Source organism: Mixophyes fleayi, chromosome 6 (assembly GCF_038048845.1).
Source record: "Mixophyes fleayi isolate aMixFle1 chromosome 6, aMixFle1.hap1, whole genome shotgun sequence".
NCBI lineage: Eukaryota > Metazoa > Chordata > Amphibia > Anura > Limnodynastidae > Mixophyes > Mixophyes fleayi.
The window spans coordinates 56,725,882-56,744,181 of record NC_134407.1 but is presented as its reverse complement, the minus strand read 5'-3'; positions in this window follow the sequence as shown (position 1 = coordinate 56,744,181).

The window sequence follows — 18,300 nt, the reverse complement described above, 5'->3', positions numbered from 1 at the left end:
ATCTGGTTTTCACCCCCTCCATTCCACTGAAACTGCCCTCACTAAGGTCACTAATGATCTTCTCCTCGCTAAATCCAATAGACACTACTCCGTTCTTATTCTTCTTGACCGCTCTGCTGCCTTCGATACCGTTGACCACACACTACTTTTGCAAACTCTCAAATCTATAGGCCTATATAACACTGTCCTCTCCTGGTTTTCCTCTTACCTCACCAATCGCTTCTTCTCAGTCTCTATTCATGATTCTACATCACCCCCTCCTCCCCTACCTGTTGGCGTTCCTCAAGGCTCCGTTCTTGGCCAACTGCTTTTCTCCCTCTACCCCTCCTCCCTTGGTGTCCTCATCCGCTCCTTTGGCCTCCAGTACCACCTCTATGCTGATGATACCCAAATTTATCTTTCATCCCCTGACCTCTCCCCTTCCCTTCTGTCTCGTGTCTCCTCCTATCTCTCGGCCATCTCATCTTGGATGTCCCAAAGGTTCCTTAAACTAAATATTTCCAAGACCGAGCTTAGAGTCTTTCCCCCTTCCAGGACTCTCCCACCTCCCCACTCTCTATTTCTGTTAATAACACTACCCTCGTTTCTGTCCCCCAAGTCCGATGCCTTAGGGTCATTCTTGATTCCTCCCTCTCATTCAAGCCTCACATTCTGTCCCTCTAAAAATCCTGCTACTTCCACCTTTGGAATATATCTAAGATACGTCCCTTTCTCACCACGGAAGCTACAAAAACCCTTGTTCACTCGCTTGTTATTTCTCGCCTTGACTACTGTAACCTCCTTCACTCTGGCCTACCTGATTCTCGCCTTGACCCTCTTAAGTCTATCCTCAATGCTGCTGCCCACTCATTTTTCTCTCCCGCCGCTCTGCCTCTGCAGTCTCACTCCAACAGTCACTACATTGGCTCATCATACCCTACAGAATTAAATTTAAACTCCTCACCCTCACCTTTAAAGCTCTTAGTCAGTCTTCCTCTCCCTACATCTCCAATCTCATCTCTACCTACACTCCTTCCCGCCCCCTCCGCTCTGCTGTGACCGCCGCCTCACTACTTCACTGATCACCTCCTCTCACTCTCGTCTTCAGGACTTTGCCCGGGCTGCTCCCCTGCTGTGGAACGATCTTCCACATTCCATCAGGTTAGCATCTACTCTCAAAGGCTTCAAGCGTGCCCTTAAGACTCATTTCTTTATTCAAGTCTATCAGTCCTCCTCCTATCTTCCTTGTCCTAGCTCTCTCCCCCAGTTAGTACCACCCTATTTGTGTCTCCCCCTTCCCTTTAGGATGTAAGCTCTCATGAACAGGGCCCTCTTTCCTTGTGTGCTCCTTCTACTATTCCATCACCCTCTGTACCTCTTGGCCTGCTTCGCTAGCCCTGTTTTCCCTGTTTTTTAAGCTTCAGCCTACTTCTCGCTGATTTCTACCATCCCTTTCACTATCTGTCCCAGAAATAATCTGATTTGCTTTACCCTGTCACCTGTGTTTGTATATATTTTGTTCTTTCTGTATCATGTTGTGTCTTGGTTCTCTGTTTTCTGTATATGTAATGTACGGCGCTGCAGACCCTTTGTGGCGCCTTATAAGTCAAAGATAATAATAATAATAATCACAGATATAAAAACAAATAACAATAACGTGAGTGGCCAGTTCACTTATAATAAAAAAAACAAATTTGTGCGCATATTTGAATCACTATCCTCAGTCCAACAGCATCTGGAGCTGTGTAGTGGTTGCATGCATGTGAACACTTCAAGAAATATTTAGGAGTTGTCTTACCCAGTCTGAAGTAGTGACTGTTAAGGAGAAAACTTTCCCTTTCTGGTTGATCACTCAGCTCAAGAATACTCCATGTTCTGGGTCTCTCTCCACACTGATGTGTTTGCTGGTTGTGCTCTGTCCTGATCTGATTAGACACAGTTTTGGTCTCAAGTGCAGCATGTAAAAGCACATCAATAATGAATGTAACACTTGTCCATTCATAGACCTAGAGGGCTGGATGCGGGAAATAAGTTCAACTGACGCGTTTCGTCAGTATAAAACTGACTTTCTCAAATCTCCATCTAGCGCTATTGAAACATTTGACACAGCAAGAACAAGTTTGTGCTGTTGGTTGTGTGGGAATGCAATGTAAATGATTGACATCTGCTTACCTTGAGTTACCTGGACATTTGGGATTAATGTAATATATGCACTGCTAGATAACATTCGGTTATTTATGTGGATACGAATCTTTCTATTCCTATTTGGTTTAGAATTCTATTGTTATTTGTTTTTACATCTGTAATAAATGTATGGTTTTATCATAGGGATTGCGCCATTTATCTGTTAAAAGCCTACTCACATTTTAAGTCAAAAACTTGGATCAATAGTAATATTTTTTTCAAGCATCAGTATATGTTGCTCTCCAATGATACAGATTAATCAATTTGGATCAGTTTGCACAATGTCACATGTCTGGGCATAACTGTATGAGTAATGTGCTCTCACAGTTAGTGCACGTGATTACTGATAGCTGCCTGCTAGGTTTGGGTGATACAGTCTGACTTTTGGTAAACTCAGCAGACTTTACCCTTTGTGAATTGAATAGCAGTACTCTTTATCTCTATATTGTGTATACAGTGATGTAACTCACATGAGGGAAGTGGATTCAGCTGCAGGGGAAAAAGCTCTGCAGACACTCAATAAAATTGCATTGCCTCCCTCAATAACATAGCGCCTCAGTTAAAGTTAGGAGCAAATCTAACTCAAACTTGCTTACCTTTCTTTTTTTTTCACTCTGGGAGATCCCAGATGTGGGGTGTGGCTGGATTGCAGAAGGGGACTGATCATGGGCAATCGTATCAATTAGGCCCCGCCCCCGATGGGCAGGATGTGGGAATATTGCCTGCACTCCTGGGAGTCCGGGAGAGTTGCAATTATGATTTATCAAAAGGGTGCACACTTTTACCTGGACAAAACAAATGCTGGGCAGCTATATATTTACACTGCAATGCAACATGGTTTTGCTAAGAAGTAAACTTGTACCTTCCACATGGGTTTACTCCTAACTGAAAATGACGCCTATTGACAGTTCATAGTAATCTGTTACACAAAACAAAAAATATTTTTTTAATTTTTGTGAAAAAGCTCATCATTGCAGCTAATCTGCATCCTCTACGACATGTATGGCCACCTATCATAAATAGCTAATCATGAGCGCCCCCTCGCATGATTAATGCCATCTTGACTAACCGTGCGTATATGAGTGCAAATAGAGCCACATGAGATCACAAAGGAACATGAAATGGCTGTTACCATATTCTTCCACATTTTCCGCATTCGTAAATGACTATTAGGGAGGAAAACAAATGCAAACTCCCATCAAAGCCTCATATGATGTGCGCCTGTGAGGACTCCTGTAAAAAAACATCACTGATATTTGCATGCACCTCTATGCAGCAATGTTTTACTGCTCTAACGTCCCACTAAGTCTCATCATGCGAGGATCATTTGGGGCCTCGCTAACAATTGAATCCCTGCCCCATTACAATGTTTGCTTTGTGGTTAAACCTTGGGTACCCAACTCCAGTTAGTCACACATCCACCATACTTAGTCATTTCATTTTCTAAACACTTTTAATTTATAAATGTGAACTATTTACTGTGTGTAGACATTTGGTTTGATTTTAATTGTTTTCATTGTTGTTACTTAAGCATTTAATACCCTTATTTACTTATATATAGGATTAGGAGTACTATACAATAACTGTAATTGCCTAATCAAATAATGTAATTTGTGTATATGTCTGTATATAAATGTGTGTGTATATATAAGGAAGTGGGTAAGAGGAGAGGTGGCTCTTGGCACAACCTAAGTCATAAACAGATGACAAAGACGTACAACAACAAAACTAGCTCATTGAGACACCATGTGGAAATGTTTGACAATACATGTGAGATCAATGTTTGCACTTTCAAATTCTGGATTTCCTGACTTCAAGCTCAAAATTCCTGAAAATTCCAGGTCAAAAACTTCCTAGTGAAATTTCCTACCAAAATACGGAGTTAAAACGTCGGGGTACATCATACCTCCCAACTTTTTATTTTGGGGACAAATATGCAGACCGGCAGTAATCAGGACATACCTCCCAACTTTATATCCCACCGGACAAATTGGGAATATTCCTCTTAAATTGGGATAGGTATGGGTACATACATAATATTATACTTTTAACATTATTTCTTTTGTTCTTTCACTCTGCAATTAAGCTAGTGACACGACTGCTGCATGCACTGTCTATCATCATGTGGTTCATATGAAGACAGGACAGACTCGGACATAAAAGGCCTAACAGGGGAATGCAATGGTAGGGGCACCTGAAATAGTTTGTGACACTAAAGGGGCATGGCCAGCTACACACCCACTCACAATGGTACTGATATCAGGAAGATAGGACACTAAAATTCAGTAACTGCAGTGTGTTTGTTTCACTCAGGAGGTGGCCAAGAGTGAAGTAATAGTGCCCCTAACGCTGTGTGCCCAGTACAAGAGCTATATGTACTCCGCCAACACTTATACTGTATACCTGTACTTTGCTGTTAGACAACCAGACACATGTTTGTACAGTAGAAGAACCTGGTGTCATCTGTACATACAATAATTTAGTACCTCCTTGGATAACTTAGCTCTCAGACCAATCCCAGCACCCAGGAACAGCCTGAGCCCCTAAGATCCCGTACTACTTGTCCTGCAGGGGGCAGCCCTGCCCAGGGTAGGTGAATCTCTAGTCTCCTATATCCACCAGTAAGCACAATCCTCAGCACAAGAATGAGACCCTCCTGACACCCACGAGTGCCTCCTACCCTATATGGGGGGTGATCTACTTGACCCCTTGTTCCAGCGCCTGGAAGAGAGGATCCTGCTCTCTGCACAACAGTCAAGTAGCATGTGACTGCTGTTGCTTCACCACCTCCAGGGAACACTCACAGGATCCATGTGGAACTTGAGCACTGAGGAGACGTTACACCTGATCACCCACTAAGGGTCATCTGCAGTAGGGTAACGGGTGAGCTTATATGCTCAGAGGGCTAGAGATAAGATCACCTGCAGGAGGACAACCAACATGAGATTATTGGCAGAGCATTTACAAGACTGTGGATGGTGTACTGGCGGATGTGGATGGTGTACTGGCACTTGGAAGCCCAGTAGTGACCATGTTTTTTTTTTCAAACTTAAAGTTTGAGTTTTGCAGTTAGATTTACCGATATTTCCTAATTTCCTGGAAATATCCTTAAAACCATGAAAAAAACGGTAAGTGAAAATAAAAGCAAAAAATCAAGTATAAATATGTTCAGGTGTACATTTACATCAGGGCCAGTGCTGCGTGCTGTAGCACAGCCCCTGCCCATAGTTGGTACATGCATCATTAAGCACTCTACAGTGCATGCACGGTCGTGGTTTCACTGCATATGCGCCACATACCCATTCGCCAGTGCTTCTTCCGATACTTGCTCTATTATACACGGCCTAGCGTCTCAGAATTTTAGAATGCTCGCGCCTAAAAAATACATTTCGGTGGAGAGAGGGTGATGATGCACCCAATAAGCAAGACACCCTCCTGCCGCGCTTATAGGGTTTTCTGTATTCAGCCGGCCCTGATTTAGATAGTGGTTGAGATATGTAGAGAGGTGTAGATTATAGATTGGTTGAGATATTGTACCAAATAAATCTCCCCACCAAAGTTGGAGCAGTGCACATCTAAACTGTTAGGAGCAGAGAAGTTTGTATAATGCTAATTATACTTGTTATGAGCAATTATGTATTTTCATAGCTGTTTTATAAGCCAAAAATCAAGCCTCTGTCATTATATATGGCCATAGTAGTAGTGCATGTACAGACTAGTTCATTGTGTAATGCTGACATGATATCTATCATACATGACAAGCCTATGAAGCCTTACAGCCAGGGTGTGCCTATTGTTAATAGTTTTATGCAACTTGGTATTATAGTCCACTTTATCCTATTCATTTTAAAATGTTGCTTCTCATGCAAGCTTACCTGACACTCCCTGACAGTATGATTGTCTGTGATTTAAAGATTTCAAATAATAAAGCTACAGATGAATCAAGTTAAAATAATCGCTAACTAGAATTATGGACTTGATAAGGAATTGAAGAGAATGGAGAAAATTGGTGTTTCCCATTTGATTTATCTAAATGAGCTATAAAGAAATAACTTTATAGAAAAATAAAAAAAACTTCCTGTATATCTGGTATAGAGCCTGCTACAAGCAACAGTTCACACCCGATTTGAAGCACCACCATTGTTGAGTTTCCAGATGAAAGTTCTGCTGTGTGTGTGTGTGCAATTTCCACTCCATAATGCAGGTGGAAGTACTTTACACTATGAGAAATGTATGTAGAGAGAAGGATCGTGGGAGCGAGAGGATACATTTGAGACCACTGAAAAACATTTCTGTGTCCATTGTATGTTAACAAACTCACTGTCTAGATATAAAACATAATAAAGACAATATTTTTTATATATCTTCCTTTTTTCATCCATCTTCTATGTGAAGCAAAGGGCCCTTTCATCGGGAACGATTGTCAGCAAGTCTCTTTATTCCTTGCCACATCTTCCCTACTGTCAGGAGGACTTCCACCTCAATGGTCTCCCTCCAGGTCTTCTTTGGACAACCACGTTTTCAAGCTCCCTGAAGGTTTCAATTCAAGGCTGCCTTCTCCACAGCTCCATCCAGCTTCATTAGCTTGTGACCGATCCACTAACACTTCCTTCATTTCACCTGGATGTCCATTGGTTGCTGCCTTATCATACTTAGCAAGTTGTTGTTAATATTACTTCGGGCTACTGGACATTTATAATCTGTGGGAGGCAGTGATTTTCGAACACTTGCAGATGGATAGCTATCTGCTTTGTGACTTCCCAAGATTTAAACTTTTTTTTGGTGATGTTCCAGTTTTTCAGACGGGATATAATTGACAGAAGCACCATTTGCCTCGCTGCTCTTACTTACAATGTTATCATTGAACCTCATCTCCTTTGTGTTGCAGACATTGACTCTGCTTTTCTCTGCAGCCGAGCTAGCTTCTTCTGAGAGAAGGCAAATATCATCTACTTTTTCCAGCCTGTTGTGTATTCCCCATTGTACACCTCTCTTCCTATAGTCTACATCTTTCTTCATAACTCTGTCCAATACTAGTAAAACAGGGTTGGAAGAAGAACACCTCCTTGGTGTACTCCTGACTTCTTGGGAAAGCCCTCAATTAGCTTTCCCTTGTGGAGAACCTGACATTCAGAGGCATCATACATTACCCTAATGATGTTAATAATTTTGCAAGGTACGCCATATTCCTTCAGGATGTACCACATGACTCTTCTGTTGACTGAGTCAAATGCTTTCTCAATGTCAATGTTAGGTAGAGGTGTTTTGCCACTTGCTGCTTTGCTCCCGGATTATTCAGAGTGTGTTGATGAGTCAACGCAACTACAATGTTTTCAGAACCCAACCTGTTCTTTACGAATATGAGCCTCTATATTTTTATGCAATTTAAGATCACTCTCCGATTGTTGCAGCTCAAGGTCCCTCCTTTCTTGGGCAGCTTAACAATGATGCCCTTTCTCCATTCCCTGGGAATCTTTTCCCATGCCCAGATCTTCTCGAACTAGGGCTGCAGCAATGTAGCCAATATTTCAAGGACTACCTTCAAGATAACGGGAGGAATGTTGTCAGTTCCAGGGGCTTTTCCATGCTGAGATATCTAAGGTCTGTTTTAATTTCTGCTTTAGATGGGGCTTGAAGACTGATAGTTGGATCATCTTCCACATTGTCAGCTTGATCCTCCTATCCTTCTCTCATGGGCCTAACTGTGTTTAACACTTCATTGAAGTGTTCCTTCCATCTACTTATCCGTTCTTCTTGTGTTGTGAGCAGCTCACCTTCATTAACTCTTACAGGACTGCTTTTTTCTGAATCCATTGTTTGGACAGCATTTTAGTGATTCTGTACAGTTCTCGTGAAACACCTTTCTATGTCACAATTTCTGTTCATCTTGCCAGACCATCCACCCATTTTCTTTGTTCATTACGAGTACTTCTTTTCACATTTTGTTTTGCAGTTTATTAACTAGCATGGGCTGTTGTCTCGTTTTGCTTTAATTTACCTGATTCTTAATGTAAAAATATGAAACAAGTGGAAAAAAAGTCTTATACATACAGCCCATGACACCCGGTGAGGCCTATAGTCAATGCACTCCTGACCACCCCTGTACATATTTATATTAAAAAACAGACCTAAAAGTACTTTTAAAATTATCTGCTGCACGTTAATTTTTAATAACACTATAAAGCCATATTCTATTAAACAGGTATAGGTCCACACTAAGTGCTGGAATACCAATTGCAGCAGATAACTCCTCCTAATGCAGCTGCACACAAGCTGCAAATAGATTAGATAAATAATTGTATAGAAAATGAGTAGTTGCAGCGCTACTGGGTTTCCAATTATCTAAATTCACAGAAATATAGAAAAAAGAATAATAAAATTCTTGCCAGATATTGGAACTAATTGTACAAACAACTGTTGACTTTAAAAAATAACCTTATCTTGCAAAGTCGCAAATAATAAATTATAGTAGTAAATGAAGGAGATAATAAGAGCTTTACTGGATATTCAAACAACTACTGACTTTATAGGATAATCGTATTCTTCGCACACTTTGTAAGATCTCTCAAATTGCGATCTATTAGAAATGAACTTACAGTCAAGTAGTGTTTGATGTTCACGTAGCAGTTACTTTACAGGATCAATATAACAACCAAAGTGTGCGGTGGTATGTCCGAGTCTGCCACAAAAACACTCATGCACAAAGTATATAATTTAAAAATAGTTTATTCTAACATATAAAAAAACCATAATAGGTACAACCAATGTGGGCTGTTATCGGTGCCAATCCAATTATTAGCGAGGTAGATACTATTATCCCTAATATTAGGGTTTGGATATCCCGTGAAAATCATATCACAATCTTTACAATAATAGAGTGGAACGGCTCTTATACAGTTGCTGGATTGGTACACATATTATCTGGTTGGCGGGTAGGTGCACCTACCTCGCTAATAATTGGATTGGCACCGATAACAGCCCACATTGGTTGTACCTATTATGGTTTTTTTATATGTTAGAATAAACTATTTTTAAATTATATACTTTGTGCATGAGTGTTTTTGTGGCAGACTCGGACATACCACCGCACACTTTGGTTGTTATATTTATCTATTTTTGGGGTGCAGATCCCCAGCGTTGGTACCGAGTCTGAGCAGTCATTTCAGTACCGGACTAAGTTATATATTTTGTTGATACTTTACAGGATCAACAGGCTGTCGTTTTCTCCAGGGAATTCAGTGTCGATCGTCAAAGGTCAGACCGATTCCCGTATTCAAATCACCAGCAGCTGATGATGTTAGAGACCTCTTCAGTCTCCACCTCACCACGGAATAGTAAATGAAATATAGAAAAAAAAGGACATGCTAGTGTAGTACGTAAAAAATAAGTTTTAATAAAACATATTAAAAACCCATAGGACCGGGATTTAGTTGCCCGTACCAGAAGGTGAGCGGGTCACAAGCTCAAGGAAATCTAGTGTACAGCAAAGATTTCAGCGGTTGGAATCACGGTGTTATAGTCACCAAACAAATGTAGCGGGCAATCAGAGCTCCCCAGTCCGAATTTTACCAACGCGTTTCAACTTTAAAAGTCTTTCGCAAGAAAATATATACTATAATTTATTATTTGCGACTTTGCAAGATAAGGTTATTTTTCAAAGTCAACAGTTGTTTGTACAATTAGTTCCAATATCTGGCAAGAATTTTATTATTCTCTTTTCTATATTTCTGTGAATTTAGATAATTGGAAACCCAGTAGCGCTGCAACAACTCCTTTTTTTATACAATTATTTACTATAAAGCCATAGTTGCCATAATTTAATTTCAGGTACCACCTCAGCTTTTAGAGACTTTTCTGTAGAAATGTTTCTGTTTTTCAATACTGGTCAACTGTACAATAACACTTCTCATTTTCAGCCTCTAGATGCAATTTTTACCACCTTTTCTTATCTTCTGGGCTTTAATATATGACATTTATTGAAGAGGAGTATATTATAATCACACTGAGCAGACATAATAGGGAATATAGGGCTTCAAGGTCTATTGAGACATTATCAAACACAACTTTAAATGTAACCAGCTCAGCAGAAAAATGTCCTTGGAAACTATTTTAAAATGTTGGCAACTATAGTGTGTAACACTGTAAACCAAATAATTAGGTAATTGCGTGACCCAGACAGTTCACCTCTAGACAGTTAAAACATTGCTGTAATGGCTAATCTGCATGGTTTCAACAAAAATAATGTGTTTGCTTTCTTTTTAATAGCAATGTGGAATAAATCATCATGTGAAAAGGTCAATCATAAATTCTTCATTTTTACAGAGTATTGATAATACACAAAATTGTAAGAAAGACATTCTGGCCTAGCGAGCTTGGTATCCTAGAAAAGAATATATATTTATTTATTTACACCGATCATCCACAACATTAAAACCACTGACAAGTGAAGTGAATAACATTGATTATCTCTAGAGATGAGCGCACTCGGATTTCTGAAATCCGAGCCCACCCGAACGTTGCCGATCCGAGCCGGATCCGAGACAGATCCGGGTATTCCCGCCAATTGCAAAACTGAAACCGAGGCTCTGAGTCATAATCCCGCTGTCGGATGTCGCGATACTCGGATCCTATAAATTCCCCGCTAGTCGCCGCCATCTTCACTCGGGCATTGATTAGGGTAGAGGGAGGGTGTGTTAGGTGGTCCTCTGTCCTGCTATATCTCGTGCTGTTCAGTTCTGTGCTGTGCTGTGCTCTGTGTTCTGCTCAGTCCAGTGGTGCTGTGTCCTGTGCTCTGTCCTTCTGAGTTCAGTGGTGCTGCTGGGTCCTGTGCTGTGTCCTGTTCAGTCCAGTGGTGCTGTGTCCTGTCCTGTGCTCTGTCCTTCTGAGTTCAGTGGTGTTGCTGTGTCCTGTTCAGTCCAGTGGTGCTGTGTCCTGTGCTCTGTCCTTCTAAGTTCAGTGGTGCTGCTGGGTCCTGTGCTGTGTCCTGTGCTCTGTCCTTCTAAGGGCATTGTTATTTCCCCATTATTCCCAAATTATAAAAAATTACAAAAAAAGTAATTATAAAAAAAATAAAAATAAAAAATATCCCAAAACAATCCTGCAGTATAAGTCCATTGGTACTGCTATATTACAAAGTTCACTGATTCAGCAGTATAAGTACAGTGGTACTGCAATATTACAAAGTTCACTCATTCTGCAGTATAAGTACAGTGGTACTGCAATATTACAAAGTTCACTAATTCTGCAGTATAAGTCCATTGGTACTGCAATATTACAAAGTTCACTTATTCTGCAGTATAAGTCCATTGGTACTGCAATATTACAAAGTTCACTCATTATGCAGTATAAGTCCAGTGGTACTGCAATATTACAAAGTTCACTCATTCTGCAGTATAAGTCCATTGGTACTGCAAAATTACAAAGTTCACTCATTCTGCAGTATAAGTCCAGTGGTACTGCAATATTACAAAGTTCACTCATTCTGCAGTATAAGTCCATTGTTGTTACTGCCATATTACAAATGTCACTGATTCTGCAGTATAAGTCCAGTGGTACTGCTGTATAACTCCAGTCCAGTGGTACTCTCCTGTGCCGCATATAATTTTTAAAGGCTTTGCCGAGTGTGTGTGGCTTCGGGGTACACTCTCTTGTGCTACATATAAAGCAGAACAAAAATTTGGAGGATAAAGTAGGGAAAGATCAAGACCCACTTTCTCCTAATGCTGAAACTGCTGCCACTAGTCATGACATAGCCGATGAAATGCCATCAACGTCGTCTGGCAAGCCCGATGCCCAATCTCCTAGTACAGGGCATGTAAAATCCAAAAAGCCCAAGTTCAGTAAAAGTAGCAAAAAGAGAAACTTAAAATCATCTGAGGAGAAACGTAAAGTTGCCAATATGCCATTTACGACACGCAGTGGCAAGGAACGGATTAGGCCCTGGCCCGTGTTCATGACACCCAAGGAACTAAGCCCTCCTCCCCCCCCCTACAAAAAATTTAAGAGAGTTATGCTGTCAGCAACAACACAGCAAAAAACTCTGCCTTCTAAAGAGAAATTATCACAAATCCCCAAGGCGAGTCCAAGGGTGTTGGTGGTTGCGAATTCAGACCAGTTGAGGGATTTTTTATTATATTGTGGGGACCACTCCACTACGCAGTCCAGATACTTTTTTGGTGGAATTCAGACCAGTTGAGGGATTTTTTATTATATTGTGGGGACCACTCCACTACGCAGTCCAGATACTTGTTTGGTGGAATTCAGAACAATTGAGGTTTTTTTTATTATATTGTGGCCCCGATATCAAATTGGGTACCGGGGCCACTCCACTACGCAGTCCAGATACTTGTTTGGTGGAATTCAGAACAATTGTTTTTTTTTTATTATATTGTGGGGACCACTCCACTACGCAGTCCAGATACTTTTTTGGTGGAATTCAGACCAGTTGAGGTTTTTTTTATTATATTGTGGGGACCACTCCACTACGCAGTCCAGATACTTTTTTGGTGGAATTCAGACCAGTTGAGGGATTTTTTATTATATTGTGGGGACCACTCCACTACGCAGTCCAGATACTTTTTTGGTGGAATTCAGACCAGTTGAGTGTTTTTTTATATTGTGGGGACCACTCCACTACTCAGTCCAGATACTTTTTTGGTGGAATTGAGACCAGTTGAGGGTGATATATTGTGGCCCCGGTACCAAATTGGGTACCAGGACCACTCCACTATGCAGTCCAGAAAGCTACCTCGGTGAAACGTTTTGGACTAAAAACAATATTGTGAGGTGTGAGGGTGTTCAGAATAGACTGGAAATTAGTGGAAATGATTGTTAGTGAATGTTATTGAGGTTAATAATAGCGTAGGAGTGAAAATAAGCACAAAAACTTGATTTTGGAACTTTTTATGCTTTTTTCAAAATAAATCCAAATCCAAAACCTTAAATCCGAACCAAAACCATTCGACAGGTGTTTTGCGAAACAAATCCGAACCCAAAACATCAAGCAAATCCGAACCCAAAACACAAAACACGAGACACCAAAAGTGGCCGGTGCACATCCCTAATTATCTCATTAAATTGCACAAGTCAAGGGGTGGGATATAGTAGGCAGTAAGTAAATAATCAGTTCTTGAAGTTGATGTGCTGGAAACAGGAAGGATGGGAAGCATAAGGATCTGAACAACTTTAAATATGCCAAATTGTGATTTCTGGAGGACTGGGTCAGAACATCTCCAAAAACGGCAGATCTTGTGGGATTTCCCCGGTATGCAGTGGTTAGTACCTACCAAAAGTTGTCCAAGGAAAGACAACTGTTGAACTGGTGAGTGGGTCATGGATGCCCAAGGCTCATTGATATGGGTGGGGAGCGAAGGCTAGCTCGTCTGGTCCAATCATTCTTTCTTTAAAATAGCACATTATTTATTATTGTTACTAATTATAAAGTTATTCTTGAATTAGACAATAAAAGCCTGGTACTCCTGCAGTTTAGGGTTAAGAACATCCTACTATCAGAAGAACCGTTAAGTAGCAAATGGCTTATCATATATTTGGAAATGTGTGTAAGTAAGGCTTCTACATTTTCTTTAAAAATAGGAAGCAGTTTTAATTAGTCTTATTGATGAAGTTGTAACACTCCTAATGGTAGAGTGTTAGCGGGTAGTGCGGATTGTATCTGGTCTCCTGATGCTCTTCTTTGAATCACGACACGACAGTGGGAAAGAGAACCCTCGGTTCCCAATACAAGTAGGACACCAGAAATTAAGTAACGTCAAATTTATTATTCAGGACTAATATACTACTAAAATGTTTTTCAGGGGACAAATAATGATTACCAACAAATACTATATAATTGCAATTTTCTTGTTATAAGGAATGCTACTCAGAAATATTTTACTCTTAATCTAAATCAATGTTCACTACTTTTGAGTGTTTTGGCAACAGTTAGGAAAATAGCACAGCGGATTTAAATCACATTTTTACATTTCTACATACAGTATATCAGATAAAACAACTATTATTATCCTTTTTCTATGAACAATCAGTAATCTTTGTAATGAACGTAGCTAGGAATATGTATGCCAACCACAAGATGGAGGATGTCTCTGAGCTGACAGTTGGTTACAGTTATAATGGAGGTTCTGTGTGACTGTGAGGTAGGAGTCTCTGTCATTGGAGACACATCACACTTATCTGGTGATTAAACATAACTTTCAGCCAAATGTTCAGTACATTTCTTCTTATACATTGGGAGCAATAAATAATACTGATATTCTGATAAATATGTGAAATTATTTGTTGTTTTCCTGTCAGAGTAATTGTCACTTGTAAATAAGTAAATATATCTCTCTGTCTCATCCTTTTCTGTTACCTCTTTCTAGATCTTTATCAATTTCTCTTTATAATGCTATCTCACACTTTTTAATGTCTGTTTCTCTCTCACTGTGGTCTACACTGCTGCTCCTCTGTCACTCTATCAGTTTTTCTGGTCACTGCTGCCGTCACTTCAGTTCATTTGCTGTCTTGTTTATCTGTTTCCTCTATATTCTCTTTTCACAAGGCTCCTCAGCCCTCTCTCTGTTACTCTGCTTCCTTGAATCACAGTCTCCACAGTCTCATCATTTTTACTGTCACACAAAAAAAACAGAACCTTCCAGCAGCCCTCACAGACTGGACTTTTATGGGTCTTAAAGTATCTCCAGTATCATGTTGTGAGATAGTCCTGATTTACTGGGACCTAGTGCCCAACAGTTTGTGGGTATCACAGAGTGACTTCCATTTTCTATTAAAATAAAGTGTGTATATGCACACACTAAGGGAAATATTTTCTATACTGTGGGTTTGAAAAAGTGTACATGTTGCCTATAGCAACCAATCAGATTCTAGCCGTCATTTTGTAGAAAATACAAAATAAATGAGAACTAGAATGTGATTGGTTGCTAGAGGCAACCTGCAGTTTAATAAATATACCCCTTAAATATTTCCATGTTACAAATAATACTGAGGGAAATTAAAGAACTTAGAATTTTAATGGAATAGTCTAAAGAATTTTGAAGAGTTTAGAGAAAATATTGAAACATTGGAATTAATCATCACTGAGAATTGGAGAGACATCACTTGACAAAATTCGCACAGCACATTGTGAAGCTCCGTAGCAGGATATATTAATAGGTTCACTCAACAGCACAAGTCAGAATTGCTTTAGAGGATTGTTTCCCTAAAATTGTCTGTGGAATACAATTTCGGTCCTACCCCATTCCTGTTCATCAGTTATAATCTATATCATTTTGATGGCAATGAAAAACAGTGTTTTGAAACTTTGGATACAATCCAAGTCAACAAGCCATCACCACTCCTTTTTACCAATTAGAACTATATAATTTTGTCTGTAACAAAACAGTGTTCTGTAATTTGGATACCATCCACGAATTCTACAATCATTCAGCTGATAACCATATCATTTAGTTTTATATCAATTGCAAGAGCGACAAATAGAATACAGCAACATTATTTAAATATTATCTATTTTGTTATTTACAGGTCTTGAATAACCTGTAGCAAATTTCCAACATTGCCTGGGAGTAGCTCCATGGTTTCCTAAAGGTTCCAAGGGAGTGGATCCCTCTGCTCACTTACCTCACAGGGCGCTTCCCTGCACACCGCTCTGCACCCCTGCTCATTGAGGAAACGAACATCAGAGTCACCCTCCCCTCTGAGCAAAATTTTATTTTGGAGCTCTAGAAGTCTGACTGCTAGACATTCTGGGTCTACTACCTTTCATTGTTGCGGTCACTCAGCAGGGAGACTAATGATCTGCTCTTTTCTGAGAACGGTGTTGAGAAGAAATGGCAGAAGGGAGCAGCATAGGTGATAGCTATACCCTGCTTTTCCCCTTCAACAGCTAAAGCTCATAGAACTTGCTTCCTCTGCTACACCAGTAGTTACATCCATGACTGAAGGCTAGAATGCCTGAGACCTAGCTAGCATGCTAACAAGGTTACTGATGTCCCCCTGATCCATGTCACTGTTCTCCAGAAGCTTTAGCATGGAGCAGGGTGCTGGCAGGGAAGGGGCAGAACTGAGGGCGGAAATGAATCAAGCTACAATTTTTGTGGGGGGTTTCATCTCCAAACCACCGGATATATTATTCAGCCGTTTGGAGGTTCTGCAATCAAATTGCCCGTCATGTGTTGTAATTTCAAAACTCCTAAACCATAGGTGGTTTAGTTAAAAGTGCCAGAATAATTGCCAGAAAGCCCCCCACACACTTTTTTTTAGACTTGCTTCTGATAGGCTATATAACTTAAACAGAATGCTTTTGAGATGGCTTGCCATTCATAACATTAGAGGCGTTACCATTAACATCTATATTATGGGGCAAGCATTACACAGCCCAAGGCTATATGAACAAATTTAGGGTATTTTGTGGTTGCTGAATTAAAAAATTAAAGTATTATTTTCAAATTGACTTTAGTTCTTGAGATAATAGATTCCATCAGTCAATAGGGTACTTAGCCATAACGGGCCTGAGTCATTTAGGAGAGCAAAGCAAAACAGAAGGAGTAACTGTGCACCTCAGCAAAACCATGTTGCATTGGAGTGGGAAGTATATTTAAAATGCGGGGACAGATTTATAGTTGGGGTAGGGCATGTCCTAGATTAACTTTTAATGTCAGTGTAAAAATAAAGTTATCAAGTATGTGTGTGCTACATGACAAAAAAGCCAGCTGTCACGGAACAGGTAGAGATGGGCGCTAACCACCATTAGCGCAACTGAACAGTGAGGTGTGGATTCTAACGTACCCCTGGTATTCACCAGGGACCCCCGCAAGGGAGTTTGGGCTTAGCTGCAGAAGCTACGCAGGTCGCGGTTCTCCAAGACAGTCACCGGTGTAGCGACAGTAGTAGACAAGTGTAGTCAAACAGTCCAGGTTAGAGCCAGCCGGGCAGAACGGTACACAGGGAGGATCCAGAGAGTAGTCAGGGCAAGTCAATAGTCGAACCAACTGAGCAATAAGGCACCAAATTGTAAAACAGGAGAGTAATAGAGAACTAGCTGAGTCAGAACCGAAGGATTCAGGAATCAGAAGTAACAAGACACACTGGAGCAGGTGAGTGAACCAATACTCTGGCACCATAATGGTGCCAGAGGATTCTATTTAAACAATAACGTGCACCTGTCCCTGATTGGGTGAACGAGGTTCGGCGGTCAGACACACTAACCACCGACAGGTGAGCAGGGAAAGAGTTGCCTAGCAATGGGACGAGAGTCTGCTGGCATGCGCATGCACAGCTTGCATATAGAAACAAAGGAGCGTCCTGTTGCTAGGTACCGGGGCGCGGCTGTTGGCAAGACACAGGCGCCCGTCTTCTACACCTAGTGCGAAGACGGCGCCTAACACCAACATTTTTTAATGTGCAAAATAATAAACAAACTTGCACCCCTTGCATTGTAACATGGGTTTCTCCAGGATCAGATTTACTAATTTTTTTTACCTTTCTCTCCTTAATGACTCAGACCCAACGTGTGCATATGGGAATTTCCAGATTCCCCCTAGAAGATGAGACACACGAATATTCTAGGTGTTCACTCTGTGATTATTCTAGAATATTCCCCCTCCGTATATAAGTGATCAGTCACCCACCCAGCAGTCAGTTGGCAGTTGAGCAGTTTGCGTTGTCTATTGCGTTTTTCGTGTTCCTCCTCCATATAATATATTTGTATGCATGTAATTAGTGTAAATAAGTTGTATACAGAGGGGTTGTAGCGACAATTTGTATATATAGAGTAAATATGACTGTAGATGCAACAAACATCATTAATGAGCCATTGGTTAACAAGGAAAAAGTAATTCTCCCACAATTCCATATCAAGCTGGGACTAATGAATTGATTTGTTAAGGCCTTGGACAAAGATGGCGAATGCTTTAAATACATTTTTAGTTCGTTCACTGGATTAAGTATGGAAAAAACTAAAAGCTGTAATCTTTGTTCACCCTCAAATTCATAAACTTATGAAAGATTCTAATTTCACAAAATGTATGAGTGGAGTGAAAGCTTCTGTCTGGTGCAGTTATGTCTCAGTTGTCAAAAATTTCTTGGGTAACCACAAAGCAGACAATTATGAAGAACTGATGCAAC